Source organism: Amborella trichopoda, chromosome 4, assembly GCF_054954075.1.
Source record: "Amborella trichopoda isolate Santa Cruz 75 chromosome 4, AtrichopodaSantaCruz75HAP2 v2.0, whole genome shotgun sequence".
Taxonomy (NCBI): Eukaryota; Viridiplantae; Streptophyta; class Magnoliopsida; order Amborellales; family Amborellaceae; genus Amborella; species Amborella trichopoda.
The window spans coordinates 4,797,682-4,811,903 of record NC_142339.1 but is presented as its reverse complement, the minus strand read 5'-3'; positions in this window follow the sequence as shown (position 1 = coordinate 4,811,903).

Sequence of the window (14,222 nt, the reverse complement as noted above, 5' to 3'; positions counted from 1 at the left end):
AGGGGATTCATTGAATATTATTAATTGGACTATGGGTAAAGCTGAGTACCAATGGAGACTTCACAGTTTTATAACTGAATTGCTGGATTGTTGTGAGAATTTGAGGTGCAGATTTGTTCATGTGTTTGGGGAAAGTAATATAGAAGCAGATGGTTTAGCTAAGAGAAGTGCGAATGCTGTAAAATGGATTGTTTTGCTGTGATTAATTGGTGGTATGGTTGGAGACGTCTTTTATTGCTTTCTGTTTCTGTTTTTCCTTTGTATTTTATTTTTCAAATGTTGTAATTTGAATTTGATTTGTGGAATAAAAAAGTTGGTGACTATTTCTCAAAAAAAAAAAAAAGTGACCAGTCATTACTCTTCGCCTTTTGCCTAGTTAGAAAACATCCAGTTTAAATGAAAGAGATAATGTTTAACCCATTGCAGGAAAAATCGAACAAAACGGTCAATGGACATAGGCTTGGACGTTGTTCAACAGGCCTAATCAGTAAACCGGCGGGTTTAACTGTTCTAATTGGGCTAGTCCCATGTGGTCAAAAAAATATTAAAAAAATATAAAAAATTATAATAAAATATAAAAGCTATATTTAAATAATGATTAAACAAAGCACATCCAAATGAAGATGAAAAAGTAATGAAAAGAAAAAAAAAAGATTTTCAAGAATCGATTTGTGCCTAGAGGTACTTTTGAGATTTTCCAAAATAAGAAAAATATAAAAATAAGTATTAATGGCCAAAATAGTTTCCTATATTTGATATAATGATGAAAAACATTATGAAAATGTATTACAAACAAAATTTCCTATCTTATGGGATTTTATATATTTTTTAAATTTGTTTTTAAAAATACTTGGTTGGTCAACAAAAGTAGCCGGTTATGATCTAATCCGGTGGTTACTTTTAGAACCCCCAATTTTTCCTTCAATAGTTTAACCTCAAGAAGATTGGTAGAAAAAATGTCCGAAACAAAATGAAAAATATAAAATCACATAAAAGAAAGTTCCCCAATTTTTTTTGTGTAAAGACAATGTCAATATCACAACCTGCATAGTTCTATTTCCCGTATTAGGAAATGAAGACTAATATGTACGGGGCACTTCTTTTTCAAGTAGTAGCAGTAGTAGTAATAGTAAGGCCAAAGTCTTGTGCTGTGTTTCAGAAACTAGCGGGGGAGAAAAAGGCCCCATTCGTGACAACATGGAGAGGAAGGAGTACTTTTTAAAAGTATTCTATAATTGAACATAATAGGAAAAGTATACAACAAGATTATTTACCTTTGGTCCAAAGTAGTCACTGTTGGAAATGTAGTCTATCAAGTTCTTTTTCTCTTGACATTTTATTTATTTTTAATAATGATACAAAAGCCATATTAGAGCATATGTGAAATCCTATGTAGTTAAAATGAGGCAATGCAATATACATGATCAATTTTTGAGCTTTAATAGGATGTATCACTGGAGGAAAAAACCCAGTATCACTAGAGGGAAAACCCAGGGGTGTGTTTGGATTCTTTATAAATTGTGGAAATGTTTGGATGACATCCTATTATATGAGTCATTAGTAGACTATTGACAGGTTGAGCTCATTACATAGGATTAACAGTTTGGTGACAACTTGTTAATCCTAATTAGTTTCACTTAAGAGAATTATGCCAGGATTTACACTTGGATCCCAACTCCTATAGTCCATTAATGTGAGAGTTACTAAATAAATGTATTCTCTATAGAAAGAGGTTAACCCCACTAGAAAAGAGTACGATAGAAAAGAGGTGAAGAAGATTCACTAAGAAGACTATCAAGGTAGCCTGTCACCGAATGGCTTGGCCTATAAGATTTGATATGGAACCTTAGGTCCCTAGTGTGATTTAATGATAGATCCGAGTAAGTTGTTTATTATTTCAATTTTATTTATTTATTATTATTTTCATTGGGACTAACAATGGTATCGGAGCAAGGTTACTTGAAAGACCAAACTGATCTCATTGAGAGGCATCCCAACTTGTTTCCAATGAATGCTTTTGAAGCCATCCTAAAGGAGCTTCAGAAGCTGGCTCAGAGTTGCATCGTGCATACTATTTGCGATATGAGACGAGCCTTTTGTGCTTGGGCAGCATGCATAGTCATTTTGGGCATCCTAATCAAGCCATAGAGGCAGTAACTGAAGCAATATAGATCCGACAGAATCATGAGGATTCCTGCCTTGCATACTCCATGGCAGTTGTTTGTCACCTTTTATTTGATAAAGGAGTCTCAACTACATTGGAATGATTGGCTCCACGTATTCACCTGGGGGTCATATTGGTAGGGGTTCTTCCTTGTCTACCCAACAACAATTGCTGGTGCTTCTGAAGAATTCTCTAAAGAGTGCAGATAGTTTGAAACTAACACGGCTTGTGGCCTTTTATAGCCTTGCATTGGCAAAATTTGATCTTAAGCATGTTAAGAGATCATTGGTTTCTTTTGGTCTTAAACCACCTATCAAGCTGAGATCATGTCCAATCGAAGTTTGCAAGGAATTGAGATTAAGTTCTTATCTACTTCGTGAATTTGGCTCACATGGGAACTCATTTCTGGCTGATGCCTGAACAGTCTACAAAAATCAGAATTTCCATCCATTATGTCATCAGAAAATGGAGCAAAAACCAATTATGATGCATTTTACTTTGGTGGTCAGCCAAGTCCGATTCCTGGATATGTTTTGTAGCTGGCTGGAACTTCATATTTGCTTAAATGTGCTTCGTGGGAATCTTTTGGCCGGTTTCAATTATAAAACATTTGTGGTAAGTTTTTTATTGCCTTAAATTAGAATTTGACAAGTTTCAATTATAAAGCATTTGTGGTAAGTTTTTTATGGCCTTAGATTAAAATTTGGCAGGTTTCAATTATAAAGCATTTGTGGTAAGTTCTCTATAGCCTTAGATTAGAATTTGACAGGTTTTAATTATAAAGCACTTGTAGTAAGGCCTTTATTGTCTTAAATTGGTATTTGACAGGTTTCAATTATAAAGCATTTGTAGTAAGTCCTTTATTGCATTAAATTAGTATTTGACAGGTTTCAATTATAAAGTATTTGTGGTAAGTTCTCTATTACCTTATATTAGAATTTGGCAAGTTTCAATTATAAAGCATTTTTGGTAAGTTCTTTATTGCGTTAAATTAGAATTTGGCATGTTTCAATTATAAAGCATTTGTGGTAAGTTCTTTATTGCCTTAAATTAGAATTTAGCAGGCTTCAATTATAAATCTTCTTTATGCATTGAATTAAATTTTGGCAGGTTTCAATTATAAAGCATTTGTGGTAAGTTCTTTATTGCCTTAAATTAGAATTTCGCAAGTTTCAATTATAATGCATTTGTGGTAAGTTCTTTATTGCCTTAAATTAGAATTTGACAGGTTTCAATTATGAAATATTTGTGGTAAGTTCTATATTGCCTTAAGTTAGATTTTGCCAGGTTTCAATTATAAAGCATTTGTGGTCAGTTCTTTATTGCCTTAAATTAGAATTTGGTGGGTTTCAATTATAAAGCACTTGTGGTAAGTTCTTTATTGCCTTAAATTAGAATTTGGTAGGTTTCAATTACAAAGCTTTTGCGGTAAATTCTTTATTGCCTTAAATTATAATTTTGTTGAAATGAATGCAAATCAATGTCCAGTCCTTTTTTTTGAAATTTAAGTTACTCTTCATTAGATAGTAGGAGTAAATCATCATTTACCAAATTAGAATTAAATTTGTTAGCTTTATAATTGCAAACATACATTAAGAAAGAACAATTACTGATGTAGCATGCTAGACTATATTGGACTAATTTTTATGATGACAACCACATATTGAGAATAGTGGGAGCCATTTATTGAATAGTTTGATAACATCATCGATCTGAAACTTATTGAACATGTCAAAAAGAAATGATATTATATTTCTTTCTTTTATTATTGTTACGGTTGAGACCACTTAAAGATTTCTTTACGTATATAATAATACCAACAGCTTTGTCAAATTATTATTGTTTTTTATTATTTTGACCTATGATCCAAATCTGAGCTTTGGACTTAAAAACCAATTCTAGACGACACGTTTAAGAAATAAGTGAAAGCAAAAGTCTTTTTTTATTTCTCTTGGATAAAAGATAGATGTAAGTAAAATTCAACGTGTTGGTGAATAATTGGTAAGGTATATGAGAAATCCCATGCAGGTAGCATGCGACAATGTCATATACAAAATCATTGAGGCTAAGGAATCTAAGTATGGTGTATGGCCACAATGGTAAGGTATTTGAGAAATCCAATGCAGGTAGCATAAGGCAATGCCATATACAAAATCATTGAGGCCAAGAAATCTAAGTATGGTGTTTGACCACATTAGCTGGTTATATGTCAAATCCCATATAGGTAGTATGAGGCAATGCCATATACAAAACCATTGAGGCCAAGAAATCCAAGTGTGGTGTTTGACCACATTGGCTGGATATATGTGAGATTCTATGCAAGTAGCATGAGGCAATGCCTTATACAAGATTATTGAAGCCATAAAATCTAAGTGTGGTGTATGACCACTCTAGTAAGGTATATAAGAAATCCCATGCAGGTAGCATGAGGCAATGTCATATACAGAGTTATTGAGGCTAGGAAATCTAAGTATGATCTATGACCACATTGGTAAGGTATATGAGAAATTTTATATAGGTAGTAGCTGCAATGTCATATACAAAACCATTGAGGCAAAGAAGTCTAAGTGTGGTGTTTGACCATATTGGTAGGGTATATGTGAAATCTCATGCAGGTAGCATGAGACAATGTCATATACAAGATGTTAAAAAGCCTCCAGACCAAGTGAGAGTTGCTGAAAATGTGGCATACCAAGCCTTTTTTCTCCCAAAAATTAATTTTTTCAATAATGGTACAAAAGCCATATTGTGAAATCTCATGTGGTTAACATGAGGCAATGGCATATACATTGATCCATTTTTGAGCTTTAATAGGTATCACTGGAGGGAAAACCCAAATGTGCATTTGGATTCCTTGTAAATTGTGGGAATGCTTGGATGACATCCTATTACATAAGTCATTATTGGATTAATGACAGGTTTAGTTCATTACATAGGATTAACAGTTTGGTGACAACTTGTTAATCCTAATTAGCTGCCCTTAAGGGAATTAAGGCGGGAGTTGCACTTGGATCTCAACTCCTATAGACCATGATTGTGAGAGTTACGAAATAAATGTGTTCTCTATAAAATGAGGTTAACTCCTCTAAAAAAGAGTAGGATAGAAAAGAGGTGAAGGAGATTCACCAAGAGGACTCTCAAGGTAACCTGTCACTAGATGGCTTGATATATAGGATTTGGTATGGAACTTTAGGTCCCTCGTGTGATTTAAGGACAGATTTGAGTAAGTTGTTTATCGATTTCAATTTTATTTATTTATTATTATTTTCATTGGGACTAATAGTCAACGTTAATCTTGACCATTTCATGTGAAATTGGCTGGTTTCATTTATTATTGACCAAGCTCAAAATTCGAAAGAAATTTTCTTGAACTTTGTGACACACCCAAGCTATAAAGTTTGATATCGTGTGGTTATCAGTAATTGTGACCTTCTTGTACTAGAGATAAATGATCTCATTGTATAAAATTCCAAATGGTTCTTCCAATGGCCAAGGTTAGAATGATCAATTGTAGACCTTTTCAATATAAGAACAATTTTTTCGAATGTATTTTTTGGGTGAATCTTTCTTCAATTATAAGGTTGATACCATTTTGTTTTGGAAAAGATAAAAAAGTAAGCGATGCTTATGCCACAGGAACAAATTTGAATGTCACGAGAGGAAGAAGTCTAGGCATTTGCAGTAGCATTATAATTCAAAACTTTTTAGCTGAGCCTTTGAAGAATCATCTATTCGATACATACCATTTGAACAAAAAGAAATAGAAAATTTGATTTTCTTATGCGTGTGGCTTCCGTAAGGTTGCAATTGCAACCTTAAACAATCCAACTAAGGTGCACCTTCAAATTTTATCATAATATATAATTTTGATGTAAATGCTCTTAGGATTATCTCAAAATCTATTTTTATATCTAATTATAAAATTTTAAATTTAAAAAATAGTTAAAATCAAGTAGATGTATATGAAAATCTTGAAAATGGACGGTGTAGATAATATGTTGTAAGATGCACTATTTTGTAGACTTAAAATCGTTTTATTTTTCATAGTCATACATCTTGATGTCGAGATGATCAATAGTAGGGTTTTTCATTAAAATAACTATTTCCGATGGATTTTTTAGGTGCATCCATAGTTCTACATTTTAAGGTTGCAACCTTATATAAACTTTTTCCTTTTCTTATTTATACTTATTAGGTCATTTCACTTGATTATGTTATTAAAGACATAATTTATATCAAAGAGACTTAAGTAAAATTTATGAGTTAACAATAAGAATTGCTACAAAATTTATTGAGCATAAAGAATAAAAAGGAAAACAAATTTATTGAGCACAAATGGAAATAAGAGCATTAACTCAAAACACATGCGGACCATGCCCCTAGTATATAAAATGTTGATATACTTGGCATTTAAATATTTAACAAGAGCAACACGGCCAAGCAAATGAGCCAAATCTGGACTACCAAGATTCCCTAGTAGGTATCGCCTAATCAATGCATAGAGGGTGATGTATAGGGTGTTTACACATTGTAGAACATGAGGTAAGTGATGGGTCTCAAGCCTTTCCCATCACCATCCATCCATCAATTCAACACGTGGCAGCATTTATGATCATGTAGGCGTTTATTAGATTTGATATTAGTTCGTAGTCACATTTGAAAGGCAAAGTTGTGATGTAATCTCTTTTAAAAGTTTTTAACATTTGTCTAAAAAAACATAATAAATTGAAAACTTGTTGAAAAAAATATGGTCCAACGGCCAAAGCGGAAGCAAAAAAAAAAAACCAGAAATCGAGTATCATACTTGAGTGCTCGCACAACAATTTTGGTTAATAAATGTGGAGAGGAATGATCAACTCATGTAAGCACGTTCGATAACTACTAGAGTTGCCAAAATCAATTCAACGCCTTAAATCTCGAGTGAGGTAAAAACTCACTACCACTCCAACAGATGCGATAGGAGCAGTCCAAACTCGATTATCACGCACAACTCTTTATCACTCAGGTACTTAGATCTCAAATGGGAAGGGGATTGTACTCTCTCACACCCTTTTTTTTTATCTCTCAAGAATAGCTCTCACACATTTCTTGTATGTGTTGTGTGTATTTATAGACCTTCACCCCTCCCTTTTTTATAATGAAAGAAGTGCCCTCTCATGAAGAGGTGTAATTCCCTCATGAAGATGTATAACGCCCTCATGAAGAGGTGTAGCCTTTCCCCACCTCCCTTCATGTTGCAAGTCAAACATGAAGGGAGTGTAGTCCACTTGTGCATTCCCTCACATTAGGGATGCATCTTCATGTCTACATCTTCCACTCATCCTATATGTGAGAGGGTTATATGCCCAAACAAGAGTTGTCGCTCATTATCGCATCATGAGTATTCTTTTATACAAAGGGAAAAATGTGGTGTGCGACCTACTGGAGCGAACTTTCTGTCAGAGAGAACCATACCAAATTTTCAATCAACTGGCATGGAACACCTCATCTCTCAAATACTTGCAAAACAAAAAACTGCTCCACTTGCCCTAGACCCGATTTGGCCACACCGGACTAAGTTCTCAACGAATCCCGCATGAGCCCAGCTCGAAAGGTTATTTAGCACATTCGTACACGATCACTGTTAATGCGCGCGTAATGTGTACTGTTTTCTTGTGGTACGAAAATAGAGTGTGATATCAAATGGTCTTCCCTTACAACATATATTATTTTACTCTGACCCCGACTATTGTCTCAGCAATGTCCCAAACGAGTCTCATACTTGACCCTAAGGAATACATGTCAAAGTGAATGATCGAAGTAAAGTTTCCTAATGCAGTCTAAGATCCATAAGGGCATCACGAGGCACCTACTTATTAGTCTCGCACAGTGGCAAAAAAAGGAACATGATCTTCTTTTTCGACACGAGTAGATGTTTTGGTCACTTATATAACACATGTGGTATGAATCACACGTCATGGTGGATCACATCAAATGTGTGTCAGAATCAATACCATGCAGGTTATAGTCTTTTCATAGCCATGCAACTGGTCGTCACCTAGCACCCCACAATCACATCCATGTGTCAACTTGAACATATTGGATGTTCATCCCTGGCTACTTACAGGCTACATGATATTCAAGATGTCAATTTGAACTGATCATGTCAATTCCCTTATAGACTCTCACATCAAACCCTTGGTTGAAGCGATAAATACACCATGTGTATATCTCATCCTCCAATATCTTAGAAATTGAGGGTAGCTCATGCGAGTAGTGAGCTTTAGCCTGCTAACAAATTAAATGATAATCTCACACTATTGTGGTCATGTGTGTATTAAAGTGCATAGACTATCCATAAAATAACTTCCATATTTAATTATAACAGGGTACTAAGTGTAACATAAACTCATAGGGTCGTGAGTCCCATAGTTCTTACATGAGTCTGATGTGCGGTCCTGACAATTGCCTTAGTCATAGGATCCGCTACCATTTTAGTTGTAGGAATATGAGTTAGTACCACATGTCCATGTGTAATAATATCTCAAATATAATGATATCTAACATCAATATGTTTTGATTTTTTGTGGTATTTTGGATCTTTTGCCAAAGCAAGTGTTGTTGTATTATCACAAAATACAGTGACATGCTCATTACTAGTTGCAATGACGCCTAAGTTCCTTAGGAATCTTCTCAACCCTATGGCTTCTTGTACTGCTCAACTACAAGCAATATATTCAGACTCCATAGTAGAGAGAGTGATATAGGACTGCTTCGTGCTATACCAAGAGACTATACCACTTCCTAGCAAGAAGATATAACCTGAAATCAATTTATGCTCATCTAGGTGTAGTGCCCAATCAGCATCACTATATCCCTGTAATTGCAAATCGTTACTTGAAAACATAACATCTGACTTGAGGTTCCTCGAAGGTATTGAAAAATCCTCTTTACTGCTTGCCAATGACCTTATCCTTTGTTACTCTGGTATTAGTTAACAAGACCCACTGCATAGGCAATATCTGGACGTATGCAGAGCATCATGTATATCAAACTGCCAACTGCACTTGCATATGGAACACATGACATTTTGCTCCTCTCAACTTCTATCTGTGGACACATGTCAAGACTTATAGTATGCCCTTTCTCAACTGGAGTATATATAGGTTTTGACTGTTGCATACGAAATCGCTCAAGAATCCTTTGGATATGTGTTTTTTATGACATAATAAGAAACCTTTGAGAGCGATTTCGATGTATCTTAACACCAAGTATGTAACTCGCCTCAGGCATGTCCGTCATCTCAAATTTGGAGAACAACCACTCCTTCGTAGCAACAAGTTGCTCCAGATCATTCCCAGCTAATAAAATATCGTCAACATACAAAGACAATATCTGGATGTTTTTCTTATACTTCTTAATGTATACACAATGGTATTTTTGAAGCATTTCAAAACCATAAGTCATTATAGCCCTATGAAATTTGATATACATTTGTCTAGATGACTGTTTAAGACCATATATGGACTTCCTGAGCTTACACACTTTGAGCTCAAGGCCAGAGGCTACAAAACCTTTACGTTGCTCTATATAGATCTCTTCCATCAAGTCATCATTTTAAAAGCAGTCTTTACATCCATTTGGAAGAGTTCTAGGTCCACATGTGTAACGATTGCTAGGATTAGGCGAATCGAGGTCATTCTCACCACCGGGGAGAATGTCTCATCCTAGTTCACTCTCTCAACTTGGGTGAACCCTTTCGCCACTAAACGGGCTTTATACTTATCTATAGTTCCATCTGCCTTCATCTTGATTTTCAAGACCCACTTGTTTCCAATTGATCTTCTATTGGGCGGCAGATCCACAAGTTCCCAGACTTGATTATGCTCTATAGCACTAAGGTCATCTTTCATAACAGATATCCACTGGTCCATAGTAGGAGAATTCAAGGCCGCTTGGAATGAGCTAGGCTCATCAGCATCAAGTAAAATGCACGTGAGACCCTCTACTTTGAAGTGTCTACGAGGAACTTTTTCACGTTGGCTTTTTCGAAGTTCAACTCGCGATCCACTCTCAATGGGTATCTCTAGCATAGTCGGTGACTCAATATGGGTCATATGCTCATTCTCAATCAGTGGCTCACTCCCACTATCATTGGCAATCATGGGAAGACTCCCACTATTACCTTCAATGAAAGAACTATCTCAACGTCTGTATGAGATTCAGGCTCTTCAAACATACGAGACCGGTTCCTATTAGGAATCTCTCTATAAAATCTACATTGCGAGATTCTATTACTTTCATCCCACCACCATCATGTTCTTGACATAATACCTATCCCTTTGAGAGCGTGGAATATCTGATAAAAATGCATTCAAGAGACCGTCTGTCTAGTTTCTCTATAAATTGAGAAGGGATGTGAACATGTGCAGCTAAATATCTGACTTTCTAACTGTCCATAACTCATAAGGGGTATTGGAAATAGATTTTGATGACACTTTGTTTAAGACATATATCGCAGTGAGGAGTGCATCTCCCCAAAATGATATTGGGAGGTTGATGTGAGCCATCATAGACCTCATCATGTCCAACAGAGTACGACTCATTCTTTTTGCAACACCATTTTGTTGCGGTGTGTAGGACATCGTCTCTTGTCTTTGGATTCCCTTATTCTTACAAAGCTTCTTAAATTGATCAAATAAGTATTCTCGTCCTCGATCAGTACGAAGAACCTTAATTCTTTTGTTAAACTGATTTTCAACCTCTAGCATAAAATGACGAAAGTAATCTATTGCCTGCGATTTATGCGAGATTAGGTATACATATCCATAGCGAGAATAATCATCGATAAAAGTGATAAAATAATGAGAACCGTCGCAAGCCATCTCATTAAATGGACCACAGATGTCAGAATGTATTATGTCTAGAAGATCAATTGCTCTTTTTGCTTTAGGAAAAGGCTTTCTAGTTGAATATCCAGCTATACATAATAGGTCGATTTTGGATACAGGCAACAATCCTTCTTTAGCTAATCGGATCATCTTATCTTTTCCTATATGAGTAAGTCTAGCATGCCACATTATGGAGTTGTATGTAATAGAAGATGTGAAAAAGGATGACGATGTCATCTAGGTAGAAGGAAGGGAGAAATTAATATCATTATTATCCAAAATAAATTAGTCATTAAAAATCTGGTCATAACAGTGAAAACCATTTGAAAATGTAATGGTAACATAATTAAGCATGAAACCGATTAAGCAATCGTCTCTAACTAGATATAGAACTGAAAGCAAACTTTTTCTCATTCTGGGAGCATAAAGGACGTCATGGAGAAGAAGGGCCGTCCACTTTGGAATCGGAGTTCGTAAGTTTCAGCCCCTAGCACATCATCTGATGTGCAATTCCCCATGAAGATGTTCTGACTTCCAACTGCCAAAGTTTGGAGCTCAACGAACCTTTCTCGATCCCTTGCTATATGCCTTATCGCTCCTGAATCCACAATCCACCTAATAAATTGTGAATGAGCAACAAGCACTTGAGTGGAAACATTTGCATAACCAGGGGAATTAATTTGTATCTTTCTAGGTTCGGGACATTCACGTGCATAGTGGCCATTCTTCTCGCAATTGTAGCAAGTTATTTTGGATTTGTCCTTTATACGTCTCCTGCGTTTATGTCTGGCCTTTTTCTTTTCCTCAACCTCTTTCTTAAGTTGCTCATTCCTTTGATGTGTCCCATTCTAAACTTACCTCAAGGTTTATGGCCTCGAGGCCTGTTGGATTGGGTAATTAGATCTGTTCCAGCTCCAGAAGATGAGCGGATTCAGCCTCTATCTCAAGGTGATGAGAAAGTTGAAAAAAAGTTGTTGCAACTTCATTATGCAGCATCAATGACTTTATATTTTTCTAATATTCTGAGAGAGACCTAAGCAATCCGAGCATCTATTGCTCGTGATCGAGTTTATTTTCAGTTGCCTCTAGATCATGTATCATTTAAGACATTTTTCGAACATGGTCTGCCATCGACACATTTGAAGGCATTTTGTATATCTCAAAAGCTATAGATAAGGCTCGTAACTGAGCAGCAGAAATGTCAGCATACTTCTGCTGAAGCGCATCCCACATGTCCTTTGCCGTGGTGAATCCCTCGAATTCATGAATGAGGTCATCAACATAGCACTTAGCAAAGTAAAGCGAGTGCTACAGTCAGTATTGTCCCATGCCTCATATTCATAGACAAGTTCTTCAGCGGTACGTTGTTTAGGTTTTTGCTTAATGGTAGTCAAGTGTTCAAGTGTACATTGCTCATTTAGAAGGTAATGCATTTTTTGATGCCATATAGGAAAATTGCTCTCATTCAACTTTTCACATTTAGTGAGATCCGCAATCACATTTTTAGAAGTCATTCTAAGTCAAAACAACAAAATTGCACCAATTAATATAGATGTCACATGGTTTGTTTGATACATGATGGTACTTAAATTATGATTTTTTATGCTTGCTAATTGTCTAGCTACTTGAAAAAAAACTTGACCTTTAAAAGTCTTATTATGAAAATTTTACGTGGCCACATTGAACTCTTGCTAGCAATCAATACCAAGTTTCTTTCTTGGATCTAGTATTTCAAATATCTCACAATTTGCAAGTGGTATACCTTTCTAGTGCCATTTTTACCAAAAAAAACAGTAAAGCCCACCATGCACGACTTAGCATATAAGGTTTATCAAGATTAGTTAGCCATGATCCTCATGGTCTAGGATGCCTCAGCTTGCATAACCCATGCATAAGGCCAATACGACTATGAAGATTGCATAATGCACATGCTTATGGTTTTAATATAACCATTATGTGCGCTTTGCAACATCATAGGCCAACTATAGCCAAGCCTTCACAAGTAAGGCGAGAGTGGTTATGCGAGCATAATTGGGAAACCGGTTCCACGATGACTTTGATACCAATGTTGAAAAAAATACGGTCCAACGGACGAAGCGAAAGCAAAATAAAATAACCGAAAATCGGGTATATCATACCTGAGTGCTCGCACAACAATTTTGGTGAGCAAATGTTGAGAGGAGTGATCAACTCACATAGGCAATTTCGATAACAACTAGAGTTGCCCAAATCAATTCTACACCGTAAATCTCGAGTGAGGTAGAAACTAATGAATACTCCAACAGATGCGATAGGCACAGTCCAAACTCGACTCTCACGCACCACTCTTTATCACTCAGGGTCGGATCTCTATTTAGATCTCAAATGGGAGGGGGATTGTACTCTCTCTTACACTTTTTCTCTATCTCTCAAGAGGAGCTCTCACACCTTTCTTATATGTGTTGTGTGTATCTATAGACCTCCGCCCCTCCCCTTCTTATAATGAGAGAAAATGCCCTCTCATGAAGAGGTGTAACCCCCTCATGAAGAGATGTAACATTTCCCCAGCTCTCTTCATGTTGTAAGTCAAACATGAAGAGAGTGTGGTCCATTTGTGTGTTCCCTCACACTAAGGACGCACCCTCATTTCTACGAAAGTAAAATTATAGGATCATGATTTTATAAAGTCGGGCCTTGTATGTCTCTCTAAAATGCAGTTCTGGTGCCGAGTGATATGCAAATCAATCATCTCGGGCTCAACAATCATTGATGTAAAACAAATTGGAACCCAAGTCTTACAAAGGTGTTTCGCTGTCCATTTTAATTGTTCAAAGGTTCGCCAAATCAGTACTATCTTTCGAACCTTGAATTTTATGTGAAAAGGGAAATTAAATTTGCTACAACAGTTTCCACCACTACAATTTGCATTTTCTCGTGGGAGTTTGAAAGTAAAAACTGACAAAAGGGTATGGTTTGTATAAGGCTCAACCTTAAACAATCAAAGTAAGATGTACATCCAAACTTTGTTGAAAGATCCAATGTATTTTCATATCTAATTATGAAATTTAAAACTTCAGCAATGAAGAAGATCGAGCATTTTTATAAATATTTGAAAGTCTTGAAAATAGACAGTGTAAATAATGTGCTACAAGATACACTATTTATTTAGGAAAGGGGTTGAGGTCGTGGTGGTAATGTCTCCACACCCA